The sequence below is a fragment of the Salvelinus namaycush genome, chromosome 7 (genome assembly GCF_016432855.1).
Source record: "Salvelinus namaycush isolate Seneca chromosome 7, SaNama_1.0, whole genome shotgun sequence".
Lineage (NCBI taxonomy): Eukaryota > Metazoa > Chordata > Actinopteri > Salmoniformes > Salmonidae > Salvelinus > Salvelinus namaycush.
The window spans coordinates 29,581,650-29,596,607 of record NC_052313.1 but is presented as its reverse complement, the minus strand read 5'-3'; the positions used below and the strand labels follow the sequence as shown (position 1 = coordinate 29,596,607).

The following is a 14,958-nucleotide window of genomic DNA, read 5'->3' as shown; positions in this document are numbered from 1 at the left end:
TACACTGACAGCTTGTGTGATTTAGCTAGCTATAACACAGATAATAGGAAACAGCAAAGCCTTTACCTGTAGTTATACGAGGAGAATTTCTTGCTTTCTTTCATAAGCAAGCGATACAGAGAAAGCACCTGCGCTCTTATGGACGCTGCCATCTTGAAAATAACGGTCAGCCCTTCGGTTTCAGACCGTACCGAACCTCAACTAAACGCGGCTAGTGAGCGCCAGTATATAATCACTCGTTTTAGTTTAGCTTTTGAAAGCATCTAAGATTCATTACCATAACAAATGTTCACTAAGAAACGAAAATGGCTATATTTCATTAGTAATATAAACGAAACATTTCTAAAACAGTTGTAAATATTTCTCAATTTATGCAGGGCATATTTTCGGTATTAACAAAACAATCGACCGTTCCACAGTGGTGGTAAAAGGTGAGCTATCTTTCTGCTACGCTTTTTGTGAATACAACTGCAAACACCTTTTCAGACATACAGATATTCAATGTCTTACTGTATCGACTGCAGCGCTGGTAGGAATGAGTTTACTTGAAATAAGATTACCACAGATGATCTTCCCATGATGAACTGGATAAGTATTCAACAAGAGCATGTTTATGGGCACAAGTCATCATAACATATGACCCATGCCTATACATTTAATACATTGGTCAGAATTATGAATAACACTCAAACGATTTAGCTGTTGATATCGCAGAATTATCGCATGTTAGTTGTTGTTTACCCTTATGCATGACTCAAATTCCATGTCATTACATCTAGGGCTGGGTAGCTATACCCCTTGAGTTCTCGAGAGCTACCTTACTGTTACAGTCTTTAAGGTTTCCAGTTATTTAAATATATCTCATGAATAGCCTAGAATAATTTGGCATACCTTTATGGGATTAGCTATTTTAGCTAACTAGTACAAGTAGTATAAGTACAAGAACAACATGGTTGTTTTTCCTCATCAGGCTTTGCAAATAATATTAGCACCATGTTTAAATAAGTATACTGAACAACAATAAACGCAACAATTTAAAAGATTTTAATGAGTTACAGTTCATAAATCAGGCAATTGAAATAAATAAATTAGGCCCTAATCTATGGATTTCACCCACTTGGGAGCCAAGTCTACCCACTGGGTAGCCAGGCCCAGCCAATCAGAATGAGTTTTTCCCCCAAAAAGGGCTGTATTACAGACAGAAATACTCCTCAGCACCCCTAAATCTTCTATGTGCACTTGGAAATGTCATGCACTGCACTTGCTCCATTGCATTTTTATTGGTGGCTTAGGCCTACTCTGATGGTGCAGACCATACAGAGGGTGGCTGTAAAACGTAACCAGCCTTTGGTAAACAGAACCTCTGGGCTGAAGTCTTCCTGTAGCATAGAAAAGGTCAGCTAGCCTAGTGTCACAGTAACTTCACCTTTACCAACATCAGAAGTAGACTCTTGTCGGAGTTCAGAGTGCTGGTGGGTCCATGCTAACATCTGTAAGGGGTGGCAGGTTAGCCTAGTAGTTAGAGCATTGGACTAGTAACCGAAAGGTTGCTAGATCAAATCCTGAGGTGACAAGGTAAAAATCTGTAATTCTGCCTCTGAGCAAGGCAGTTAACCCACTGTTCCTGGGCTGTCATTGTAAATAAGAATTTGTTCTTTACTGGCTTGCCTAGTTAAATCAAATAAAAAGGTTAGAAGGCTTACCTGCTACCCTTGAAAAATGAATCTGAATCTGACCAGATGATATGCCTATTTTATTTTTAAACATTAATGCACAATACATTGGGAAATTTGGACAATCCAGTAGGAGAGCACATGTGGCTGCTACTTATATAATATTTATTTTAGCCTGGAATCCATGGTGAAATGGAGCATATCATCTTTATCTATCCATTTGCACATACATTCTTCCTTCAAAGTACCCAACCTGGCATACCACACAGCCTACACACTACAGGCTGGGAGCAGCACAGCTGGGTTAGCAGTTTTGGGTTTATTTGCCTTGCTCAAGGGCACAACGACAGGTGGTGCCTGGGATATTGATTGATTCAACGTACAATTGTAAGGTAACCAGCTGCAATAGGATTTAGAGTTTGCTCAACAAAATGGTCACACAATTTTTGTTGAGCAAACTCACAATCCTATTGCACCCGGTTGCATTACAATTGTACTTTAAATCAACATGTCTTTTTTTCCAGTGCACATGCATCCTAGGTATTCAACAAGATGACCAAAACATTTGTGCATTCGTCATTTATACAGTGACTTTTCACAGCGGCAAGCAACTAATCAACAGATTTAGCATCACTAATGCCGAGAACCCAATCAGAACGGGCCCTTCAATGCCTGCTAGATACCTATTATATCTCTCTCCCCTGAGAAATGTAGGCCTGTTGGCCCGTATATAACCCAGTATATGTTTTGCAATGAGGTGTTGTATCGGCCGAGGTCTGGGGAGGGCCTGTTAAAGGCATGCGCTCTAGCACGATGGGGATAGGTTCACCGACACATCCTGTTAGCTGACCTTTTGGCCTTTGAGCAAAAAGGGGCTGGGGGGGTTAATTGATTAATCGTTCACAGGCCCAATTAAGGTGGGGAAATGAGAGCCCCGAGTTAAGATGTTAGGCAGGAAAAGAAGGATGGCTAAATAATGACTGATAATGCTACCGAACATCCGAATCAATGAGGAAGAATTGTTTCTTTATTGTGGTCACCATCACACATCTTTTAGCTATTAATAGGTATTTCCTTGCATTGTTGTTTAATTAAAAACACTCAGTTTGTGAATGTCAGGTTTCCATACAAAATATCTCTTTTAATTTGGCTACCGTACCACTACAAGGGATATTGATATATCTGATTCATACTACTTCGCCTTTCTGCTAAAGCTCTTTGTCATCCATTGAAGTCCACCAAAACAAAGCAGATAAAAGGTAGCCTAATTAATCAAATGGATCCAAAGCTTCTGTTCTTCTTACATAGGCTCTATACTGTAAAACGGAATGCTTGGAACCCTCAGGCTACTCAAGAGGGTGTCAGAGAACCTCTGCCATTGAGTAGGCCTGTCAATGAGAGCACTCGGTGCAGCTGGATGCCTGCTGTGACTCTACACGCGCAACACACTCACTCACTCCCTTTCCAGCACCAGGCAGAACCTACTGCTCGCCTGCTGTCTGACTGGCTGAACTCCAGGTAGCGTGGAGCGGGGGCAATGAAAGCTCAAGCCACCCATCACTGAGGCTGACTGCATTGAAGAGCCATAACACAGGTCTGCAGCCACTTGTCCCCTTCAGAAGACGAGTCAGTCAGGAGTCGAGTCTCCCCCCTATTGAATTCCAATGGGCCACTCATTACCCGGTGACATAGTGTGGCTCGCAGTTGCTGAGAGATTCAGGCCAAGAGAGGTGGCGCCTTCTGCCCGGCATGCGGGGTTTGCGTGTGGGGTTGTGTATGTGAGAGGAGATTACTGCTTCTTTTCGAAAAAGCGATGAGAAATGGTCATCCCCTATTAGGAGCAAAAAGAGAAGTTGGTAGGAAATGTTGATTTCCTAATTCCTATAGTAGTATTGTTACAGGTCTACACTACATGACCAAAAGTATGTGGACACCTGCTCGTCGAACATCTCATTCCAAAATCATGGGCATTAATATGGAGTTGGTCCACCCTTTGCTACTATAACAGCCTCCACTCTTCTGGGAAGGCTTTCCACTAGATGTTGGAACATTGCTGTGGGGACTTGCTTCTATTCAGCCACAAGGGCATTAGTGAGGTCTGGCACTGATGTTGGGCGATTAGGCCTGGCTCGTAGTCAGAGTTATATTCATCCCAAAAGTGTTTGATGGGGTTGAGGGGCGGGCTCTGTGCAGGCCAGTCAAGTTCTTCCACACCGATCTCGACAAACCATTTCTGTATGGACCTCGCTTTGTGCACGGGGGCATTGTCATGCTGAAACGGGAAAGGGCCTTCCGCAAACTGTTGACACAAAGTTGAAAGCACAAAATTGTCTAGAATGTCTTTGTATGCTGTAGCATTAAGATTTCCCTTCACTGGAACTAAGGGGCCTAGCCCGAACCATGAAAAACAGCCCCAGACCCTTATTACAGATGGCGCTATGCATTCAGGCAGGTAGCTTTCTCCTGGCATCCGCCAAACCCAGATTCATCCATCGGACTGCCAGATGGCGAAGCGTGATTCATCACTCCAGAGCGTGTTTCCACTGCTCCAGAGTCCATTGGCGGCGAGCTGTTCACCACTCCAGCCGACGCTTGTCATTGCGCATGGTGATCTTAGGCTTTGTGCGGCTGCTCGGCCATGGAAACCCATTTCATGAAGATCCCCACAAACAGTTATTGTGCTGACGTTGCTTCCAGGGGCAGTTTGGAACTCGGTAGTGAGTGTTGCAACCGAGGACAGATTATTTTTACGTGCTTAGGCAATCAGCGGTTCCGTTCTGTGAGCTTGTGTGGCCTACCACTTCGCTGCTGAGTTGTTGTTGCTCCGAGACTTTTCCACTTCACAAAAACAGCACTTACAGTTGACCAGGGCAGAAATTTGATGAACTGACTTGTTGCAAAGGTGGCATCCTATGACAGTCCCACTTTGAAAGTCACGGAGCTCTTCAGTAAGACCATTCTACTGCCAATGTTTGTCTATGGAGATTGCATGGCAGTGTGCTCGATTTTAAACACCTTTTAGCAACGGATGTGGCTGAAATAGACAAATCCACAAATATGAAGGGGTGTCCACATACTTTGTATATATAGTGTATTTGTTGCCTCTAATGGTTATAGTAACCTGCTCTACCCCTGACAAAGCCAGCTTTTGATCAAATCGATTTTTTCTTATGTGCAGGCGCCCAGAAGGATCCAGGCCAGTGGGTGCGGGCTGTGACCGGAACTGGAAAACAACACATACACCGTCCTCCTCGCTCCTCTCATCCTTCGGAACAAGAGCCCAAAGTCTTCTGCACCGTTCACCCTGGAGAGGTAGGTACCTGGCATGCTGTTTTGCCCATGTTGACCATTGTATTGATCTCCTTGTTTTGTTGTCTTTTTTTACTTGGTGCACTGTCACATAGCACAGTAGTTGGAGTGACCAGTCCGGTAGGAGGGTGTGTGACTTGAATAGTGTGACACTATGATGGTTATATTACTTAAAGGAGAAGTTCACTTTAGTTGAAGCAAATCTCTATTTTCAATGTAAATAGCATGTTCTAGAAGAAGTGTTAAGACACTTTTTTTGCAGTCTCACTTGTTTTTGAGAAACTTGCCCCTCCAGCGATATATACTTCCTCATTCTCGTTCAGCAGTTGTATGGGCACACAAAAACATGAACAAAGGCTCCAAAAACACCCAAATATGTCCCTTTAGAAACAGCAATGCTCTCAGTAAGTATAGTGCTGCAAGTCTTTAGATGTTGTACACATGAAATTGTGTCATTCCGAACTTTCTCCACAAAGTGCTGCATGGGCTACACTGAGAAGCAGCACAGCTGGTAATGGAAACCGCTCGAGTTGTGTTTTTGGAGCCTTTTTTGTGCTTTGAAAATAGCAACCTCTTTATGCTGTCAAAATTTCACCCTACTACCTCATCTTTCTGAATGCCTTGTTGTGTACGTTGACAGCCACATAATTGCTTATACAGGAAACTGATGCATTAAAGGCAGAGGTCACTTTTTTTAATGCTTTTGAGTGCACTGCTAGGCGAGTCTTCCCATTACCATTGCTACATGCTTATAAAATGCTAGCTAGGAGATGCTAGGCTAAATAAAACTTTAAACTGTTTAGATTAAACAAACACCCTAGGTAACTGGAAAATAAGCTTAAACAAAAAGAGTGAACTCTCCCTTTAAAGCAGTTCACCTGCTTACAGCGGGAGCGCCTAGAGTCTATTTTGATGTCTGAGAGGGATTTGGTTATTAGTTCAACCCAGTCTCTTACCACAAATTAAACAAGTCCATCTTAACTCTGTTGCCTCTTGGCGGTGAATAAGTCAGATGAGCTCGACATGAGCCTAGATTGCCAGTGAAATGTTTATTACCTCACATTTGTTTCGCAGGCCATCATCAAGCTACATTTAGGCGGTGTCTCTCCCTCTTTAAATCTTCACTCGCATGATTATCACCGGAGAGAGCTTGAGTTTCCCGGGGAATCGGAAAAGACCTCACTCTTTGTCCTCTCGTACACCAGCAAGGAGAAATCATAGCCACTAGTCAGATCATCCCAGTCCCCATGATGAGGGGGAAAGCAAGAAAATTAAAAATGCCAGAGAGAGGGCAAAAACAAACAAGAGGAGCTTCCTTATGAAGAAATGCAAGCCATCCAAATAAGGATTGATCCAACCTGCCTGCGGTGCCATCTGGCAAGGGAGGTCGACGTGAAAGGAAGCAAACAAACTTAAACAACAGACGGGACTAAGCGCTTTATTCCAAGGGAAAACGGAAAAGGAAACAAATCAGCTCCTAGCCCCTGGCAGAAACCATTATTAGGCTGCTTAGAAAAAACAACAGTTGCATTTTGCTCGACATTTCCACAGTTTAGGGCTTAATGTGAATCCATGCTCGAGTCCAAACCATCAACTAGGCAACCACACCTGCCTTCTTCTGACAGCAATCAATAGTTAACCATTAGCATTTTGGAGCTATAGCTTAGCAACAAGGTAGGACTGAGGGTATTAGCATGGGTATTGGAGAAATAGCGAGTGTCCATGCATTATGACCATGGCCACCACCTCGAGCCGTATCCAAAGTGACCTTGATAAAGCAGGAGCTTAGAGGCCATGTAACACCTCTTTTATCAAAGGGACCGGAAACCTGGGCTATTAACGGAATTGTACTGTGTACATTATAGTGGTACAGGGCCACAGGCAGTTTTGAGTGCTGTTCCCTTGAGTGTAATTGTGTTGCAGAGAACCTTAATCACTTGTTTCTTTTTTTTGTGGAGGTCTTGCAAGATGTGAGTAAATACATAAGCTGGAAATTCCCCGGTAATGACCTTTTGTTTGCCTGGCACCAAGATAGATCAGCCAGTTTGATAATTGTTGGAAATTGCCAGAGATGCATTGGGGCAAGGTGCGGCATCTCAAATTGCCCAGTCCAACTCAAAAAGGGAGACAAGTGGGCCCCATATCCATGTTCTTAAAACTCACCGTGGTTGGGAGTGATGCAAATTTCCCTTTATATGCAAATGCATGCGTAAGATAATAGGACCTTGATTTTACCAAGGTTGTCAGGGAGTTTGCCTGGTAAAAGGAACTGAAGCTAATAAAACCAAAAGAGACATTTTACTCGTTTTTCTCTTCTGGTACTCTTGCGGTAGGCCTCAAGATCTTGATCCCTGATTAGCCAAGCTCTTTAGAGGTTGTGGTTCTACGGCCTTAAGGTTTGAGTCAAACCTAAACTCTTATTCTAACAAGTTTTCAATGGTTTGCTCTCGGAGGGATCAGTGAGTTTCTGGTTATTATTTTTCTCTGGCTTGTGGTAGATAACATCTGCAGTACATTAGATTGTAATTAGCAAACCACCAGTGGGATGTTGCCTGTTTTATACCAGTTTGGAACAAATGCTGCACTGAATGTTTGAAGTGTTTCAGTTCTGTTGCTGTGTGGTGTTACTGTTTTGGCCACAGCAACGCAACGGATTCCTCGGAAGCACGCTTGTTCAAGCCTTTATAGTTGCTATAGGCTTTATTATCTTGAGGGCGGGTCTCTCCTCTCTCGGGTGTATGGCGAGGTCTCGGTCGGTGTCCCCCATCTGCTCAGTAAAGCTCTTCCTGAACCCGCTGTGCCCCCCAGCACCAAGCCTTTGCCCGTGAGCAGATCCACACACACACACACACACACTTACAGAGCCCAGAGAGCCAGCTGCCCTATGATGTAACATGGGAACGCACCCTGCCCTTACCCCATTCACCTACAACAACACTCACACACACACACACACACACACACGCGACCATTTAAAACAAACACACCCTATTGGTCTATTCTATGCACATGACATACATCTTAGCATATATAGTGGGACCTACATGCATGCCTGTGTGTACAGTACAGCACACACGCATATCACAAGAATGTCTATGACACACACACACACACACACACACACACACACACACACACACACACACACACACACACACACAATGCAATAATGCTTGGATGAGATGAATTCCATGTATTATTCATTTAAAAGCTTGTCAAGGCCCACATCCTGGCTTCAATACTTAATTCAGCAATCGATTTCATCACTTGTTCCCTTAAAGAGATCATGTTAATTGACTTAGGGCTCATGACTGTCTGTTATGGTTGCTGCTCAAGTCTCTCATAAATCATAAACTCTTCGTTGTATTAGTACCTTTTTAGATTAGAACATGTCTTGTTAAGTGATTAGTGAGTAAATGGCTTTTGTCATTTGCCAAGTCATCCATTGTAGCTCATTGCACTCTCTGACCTGTTGTAATTTGGCAAATGGCAAAGGACAGTGGAGCTCCTGTAGATTTTATCCCCTTTGCCATTTAGCTTAATTCTGTTCTTGGTAGATTCACATTGAGATTGAAACTAACTGGGTTGAGACTTCATTTGACTGATCTGAACTTTAACTCATTTCTTTGAGAGTGATCAGGTTTGAGGGCATTTTTGACAACTGGCTTACAGATCAGGTGATCTTTGTTCATACACTAGGATTAGTGAGATGATGGTTGACGTCAACAACCTTAAACAATGTCCTCAAACCATAGGCCTAAGCAAGCAATAACAGAATAAGTAAGCAGCCTTGCGTCGTCCAATCGTCCACAAAGCAATAGTCATTGGAGAGCAAGCTCGGTTTTCCGCCATTTCTTTTCAGGGAGAAGTTTTAGCGCTCACATACAAGATCAGAGTCTTACCAAGGCACTTTAAGTTTAAGGGGACCGTTGTGTTTCAAAGACGGCCTTTCTTTTCCCGAAAGAAATCCACAGGTCATGAAAAGTGGATTTGGAGTAAAAAGAAACCATTGGATAACCGCGGCTTTGCTCAAACTTTGATTAAAAAATCTAAGGCGATGTAAGAATACATCCCTGTGCTGTGTGGGCTCCCTTTGTAGTGTCCTGCGGGGCTTTCACACAAAAAGTTCTCAAGGGCGGTAGTTAGGAGTTGATATGTGGGCTGAGCGGTCGCTGGGTCGAACCTGCAGAGAATTGTTCACTATTTCTCTGTTAGAAAGCAATCAATATGTTCCACATACAATGTAATCATGTTCTCCCAGGTTGCAGGAGACCAAATGAGTAAACGAATAACAAAAAGCCTAGGCATGATCCTTGATAGATGGGTTCTCGTGAACAGACTAACTCCAAAATTGGTTTGGAGTTGTACACACAACATCTGCATGACAGTAGCTTGAGAGAGAGAGAGAGAGAGACTAGGGATCCAATGATGGATGTGTTCAGGTGCTGTTGTATTCTTTGGAGGGCGCCAATGCCAATCAGACCCCTTGGCACCGGTTCAGCTCGATATCGTGTCTCCCTGTGGGGCAAGCCCAGAACTATGTAATATCAACCTGCTTTACAATGGTCGTGTTACACTCTTTCGATTCCCCTTACCATCCATTTCCGGACAGAAAGCAGTGCAGTTTGTCACTGGTGGTCAGTGTGCAATAACCTTTCAGTGACAGCAATCAGATGCAGTGGTGTCAGCGAATTGAAATGTGTGTGTGTGTGTGTGTGTGTGCCGGCGTGCGAGTGTGTGCATGCGTGCACCTCATCTCCTCCCATCACCCGCCTCCTTGAGCACCTGCCCGGTCCCTGCTAGTATTAGTACGCCCACACCACTTCCAACAACACAAGGTGGTCTGCAACTCCCTCGCTGTTTCTATATATTTTAGTGTTCCCTCTCAGTCCATACCTCTATCCAACCCTTCTGTGTAGTTCAAAGATGGCACAACAGGTGTGTTTGCTTAGTAGCTTCCTATATAAGTTTTATTTTATTTTTATGCTGTACCAACACTAACACTCACTTAGACACCTTCCCTACCTAAAATAATTCCATGTTTGTATTTCACCAAAGGAATAATTCTGTTCTAATGCTACTGCATAAATACTGCAATGAGCGGTTGATTGAATCGATTCCTCAATATCCCTTAAGAGTAGAATGTCACCTGAATCCATAACTTCCATTCAAGAACAAATGCTCAGGTGCTGTGTCTCACGCTTGTGTTTTTATTTAGACTTTAAATCCTGACAAAGGACCCTCAGGACCAACTCTCTGACACTTTGATCTTGTACGTGATAGTTGAGTGAGCTGAGAATCTCTGAATGCTCTAAAAACAGCAGACTACACACAAACCCTGCTGGCGGAGTCTTTAATGACTTCTCAAAAGGAGAGCCGCCTGCCGCCTATTGAATCAGCCCTTTTTACATTTGTCGCAGGAGGAATCGAGTTGCGTTTGCCCCTGTCAACCCTGAGATAGTGGCCGTGTTTGAGAGGATCAAAATAGTAATGTATTATGGCTAAATTGTGACTGACTGACTGATCTACAAATAATAATGAGTAGTTATTGATGATGCAAGGTTCTTTGTAGATCAGTCAGTTGGCAGTCGCCTGCACTGTCGGTTGCAATGTCGAACAAGCCCGCAGTCTCAGGGAATAAATCCAGTTTATTTCCTCCCACAATGACATGTCCCAGGGAAATGTAGACTCTATTCCCACTACAGTACACCATGTCACCTTAGAGCAACATGGCCTCACCATGACTCTGTATCCAATGCCCATCACTTAGAGAGGCTCGACAGCACAGTGACAAGATGAGCCACACCTGAACGTTTCGCCACAAGTAGAAAGTGTGTAGTAAGTTGCATACTGGAGGATGGTTTTGTATTAACGTTATGTTAGCGTTATTGCATCAGACGTGGCGGTTGTGCTATGAAGTTGGAGACTGGACAAATAGAGCCACGGCAAATAGAATATGTTTGGCCCCCAAGGGCCAGTGGAGTAGTGCCTGGCTTTGATGGTGTGGGGTTGTGACATGTTGTGAGGAGAAACAAATTGAATATATGGGGTGGGAGTGATGAGTGAAGAGTGCAGCCTCGCACATTTCTCAGCCGCCCATAAAACTTTACCTTGTTTGTGCTGTCTTCGACCCACAACTCCCACTCTGGCCTCAGATAATTGCTGTGGGGGGAAAAAAAGGGGGGGGGGGAGCCTCTTTATTGCATTTGTATCCCTGGCATTGCAAGTTTAATCGAATATCGTAAGTCAAAAGTTGTTTTGTTCTCTCTGCGTTAAAGGTCGTAGAGAGAACGAGTGACATTGAGCTCACTGTTACTGTAGATGCATTTTTTTTTTTTTACGAGCCGAGTAAAAGACCACATGGTCAGTTCTGAGCACTATGTGAAACACCAGCAGGCTAACAAGGTAAACAGGAAGAGTCGCAGGCTTCGCAGGAAGCAGTGTTCTGGCCGTGGCAGGAGAAACGCCATCCATCGGTGCGTGGGCGAGAGATCGGAGTGGAGCTGCCCCTCCCTGGCTGGTGGTACAGGGCCTGCCTATGGAGAGAGAGAGAGAGAGAGAGAGAGAGAGGAATGGGCACCACCTGTTACTGGCATAGTGCCCAGATGTGACCTCTCCGCAGACGCCATGAGGGCTCCTCGCCTCGCGGTTTCCTGTATCCGTGGCCAGCTCATCCGCTCATCCATGTCCCTGTGCGTGCGGTGAGGGGGCGTTGACCACAGGGCAGTTTTCTCCTGCTTTCCTGAAGCCGCTTAGGCCTAACCCTCTCGACCCACACACCATCTGAGGTGCGAAGAAGCAGTGCTTCCCTGTTATTTCTGAGTTTTACTTGAAATCAAAATAATATAGTAGTGGCAACAGCACTAGGTGAGAAAGGGTGATGTCTGGTTGAGGCTAAGGTAAGGGAAATACTGGTATGAAGAACATATGCAACTGTACCTCACCATGCCATCATTGATCGAGTTGTGTTACTTGTTTTGTAATATTTCTGTAAAATATTGAACACTTTCTATATATAATGTCTCTTTCAACGTCAGCAACTTCGACTGGCAGCAGGGTGTTGACGCATGTCGTTCTGTGCCATGGCCGAGTTGCCAAGTTATTACCTCATTGACCTTGGGTGGCTTTTTGTCTCTTACTAATTCCTGTCATGTCTCTCAGAAGACGGCATGATGCCACGGTTTGCCACCCCAAAAAACAACAACATGGTTTACACCCGGACTGCAGAGGCTGATTTACACGGAGTATACCAAACATTAGGAACACATTTCTAATATTGAGTTGAACCCCCCCCCCCCCATTTTTGCCCTCACAACAGCCTCAATTCGTTCGGGGCATAGACTCTACAAGGTGTCGAAAGTGTTCCACAGGGATGCTGGCCCATGTTTACTCCAATGCTTCCCACAATTGTGTTAAGTTGTTAGCTGGATGTCCTTTGGGTGGTGGACCATTCTTGATACACACGGGAAACTGTTGAGTGTGTGAAAAACCCAGCAGCACTGCAGTTCTTGACAGAAACGGGTGCGCCTGGCACCTACTACTATACCCCATTAAGAAGGGACTTAAATGTTTTGTCTTGTCCATTCACTCTCTGAATGGCACACATACACAATCCATGTCTCAATTGTCTCGAAGCTTAAAAGTCATTCTTTAACCTGTCTCCTCCCCTTCATTTACACCGATTTTGAAGTGGATTTAACAAGTGACATCAACCAGGGATCGGTAGCTTTCACCTGGATTCACCTGGTCAGTCTATATCATGTAAAGAGCAGGGATTCTTAAAATGTGGTATACTCAGTCACTGTCCCCCGAATAACAGTTTTATAGGGTGAAATCCAACCTCCACATACTACGAGGCACCCAGGATGTCTCTCTGCGTTTGAATTGTTTACCACGTTGAATTTGGTGAAGTGCGGTATTGATCTCTGTGGTTTCTGATCTAGTTATTATTTTTGGGGATATATGTTCGCGGCAGGGCCTGGGATGCTTGAGTAGCTGGATTGTAGTTCCATTTCTAGAGATTCAGATGTTTATCCTCCCCTCAGCGTAGCCCCAAATACCACCGTTGATCAATACATTCGTATCTGATGAAGTAATTATTGCAAGGGCAACCTGGAAAAACACCAACACAACAGAGTTGTAGGCCTACTTGCATAAATAATGTTTCTATAAACACCGGGCGCCAAGAGACTGCATACAGCGGCGAGGTGGGCCAAGGTTTGTCGTGAATTCACCTCAATACAAAAATATTGATACCGTTACACATCACAATATTATTTTGGACGATGTTATATCGATACTTTGACTCCAAAGCACTTTTATTTCCATGATTGTCCGACCCCCCCCCCAAAATGATCACGCTCTCTCTTGTCTCTGCAGCAGACCTACAGTATAGTGAGCGATATGTTTGGGACATCAAATTGCAATAAAATCGCAGTATCGAATTGCAATACATATAGAATCGTGAGAATCGCAATACATATCGTATTGGCAACTAAGTATTGTGATACTATCGTATCGTGAGGTCTCTGGCAATTCCTAGCCCTATTTAATACCTAGTTCTGCTGTTTCCTTCTTGGCCTCTTACCATATATTTTGGGGAATTGCTACTGTCATTATGTCTGTTTCAGGATTTCATTAAATAAAATAACAAAAAATAAAGAATATGTTAAAGGAATAAGAGACCTGTCAGAGATAGTCCTCTTTAGTTAGCAGTTGTGTTGAAGTCTTTTAGCAGGCTAGTTTCTTAGTTAATATTATGTTAGTACCATCTTAAAATGTAAAATAAAGCGTTACCAAGTCCTATTTGTGTCTCCTGGACCTATGGTAGCTCTTCCTGTTTTACTTTCCGGCAGGTCTCTGACACAGGTCCGTGCCAAGCCACTCACTAAGTCTGGGTGAGTTGGTTCAGCGGGGGCCTGTGGTGCTCAGGGATAGGAGAGGTGTGTACGTTAGCCAAGCAGCCATGGAAACAAGCGTATGGCTCATCGACCATGCCAGCCTGGTCAGCCTAAAAAAGAACACAGGGAGCAGAGGAGTAGCCTTTGGCTGCTGTCCTGTTCCTCTGTCGAGTGCGTCAACCACTCCTCTACCAGTGTGAATGAGTTGCACTCGTCTACCAGTGTGGACAGGAGTCACAGGACCTTAAACAACAACAACCACAGGACCTTAAACCACAACCTTAAACAAAGAACACAACCAACTTGTAAACTGCGGCCTGATTGTGTATCAGCGAGAAATAAGACGTATTTAGGCTATGTAGCATCTAGACCTTCTAGCCCTGGAAATGATACCATGCTCCCACTAGGACAGTGGTCGCCAAACTTTTCTGAGTCAAGATCACTTTCGCAGTCAAATAGCAACCTGAGACCTACCGCTCAGATAGTTTTTGAAACATGACTTAACATTTTTTACATTAACCTAATAAAAACATTTCTGTACAGATGAGGTTTGGGCAGTAGGCCTAATACAATATCACAGCATATTGGCTATATGCTTGGCCTGGCAATATTGTTATTCTCAGACCATATTATATTTCAAAACTCAAGCTTTGATAACAAAATAGATTAGTTGTTGTACCACTTGCGAGGCACTGCGCCGCATAAATTTAGATAATTCGCTTTTTGATTCGACTGCTGATGGTACATACATCTGATGGTCATGCTGCTTTCAAGACAACTGGGAAATCGAGAAAAAAAACTAGGTCAAATCATGACGTCAGTGATCTTCAGGTCAGAAAGTCTGAGCTCTAGAAAGATGCCTCAGTTTCCTACTTGGAATTCTGAGTCGGATGCCCGTTCAAAACGATTTTTTCCAGTCGGATCTTGTTCCCAGTTGTCTTGAACGCACGGAAGTCGGAGATTTACGAGTTCACAGTTGTTTTGAACACAGCATTAGTCTCAGCGGCGGGAGGGAGAGAGCAGCACGGGGTCCGCCTCTCACGGTCCCTGCTCTCTCCTTCCTTCCCTCCGGTGAG

At 44.1% G+C, this 14,958-nt stretch overlaps 1 pseudogene; it reads left to right on the top strand.

Annotated features, from left to right (window-relative positions):
- The first annotated feature begins 11,342 nt into the window (after positions 1–11,342).
- Positions 11,343–14,958, top strand: part of LOC120050693 — a 125,884-nt pseudogene continuing 122,268 nt past the window's right edge.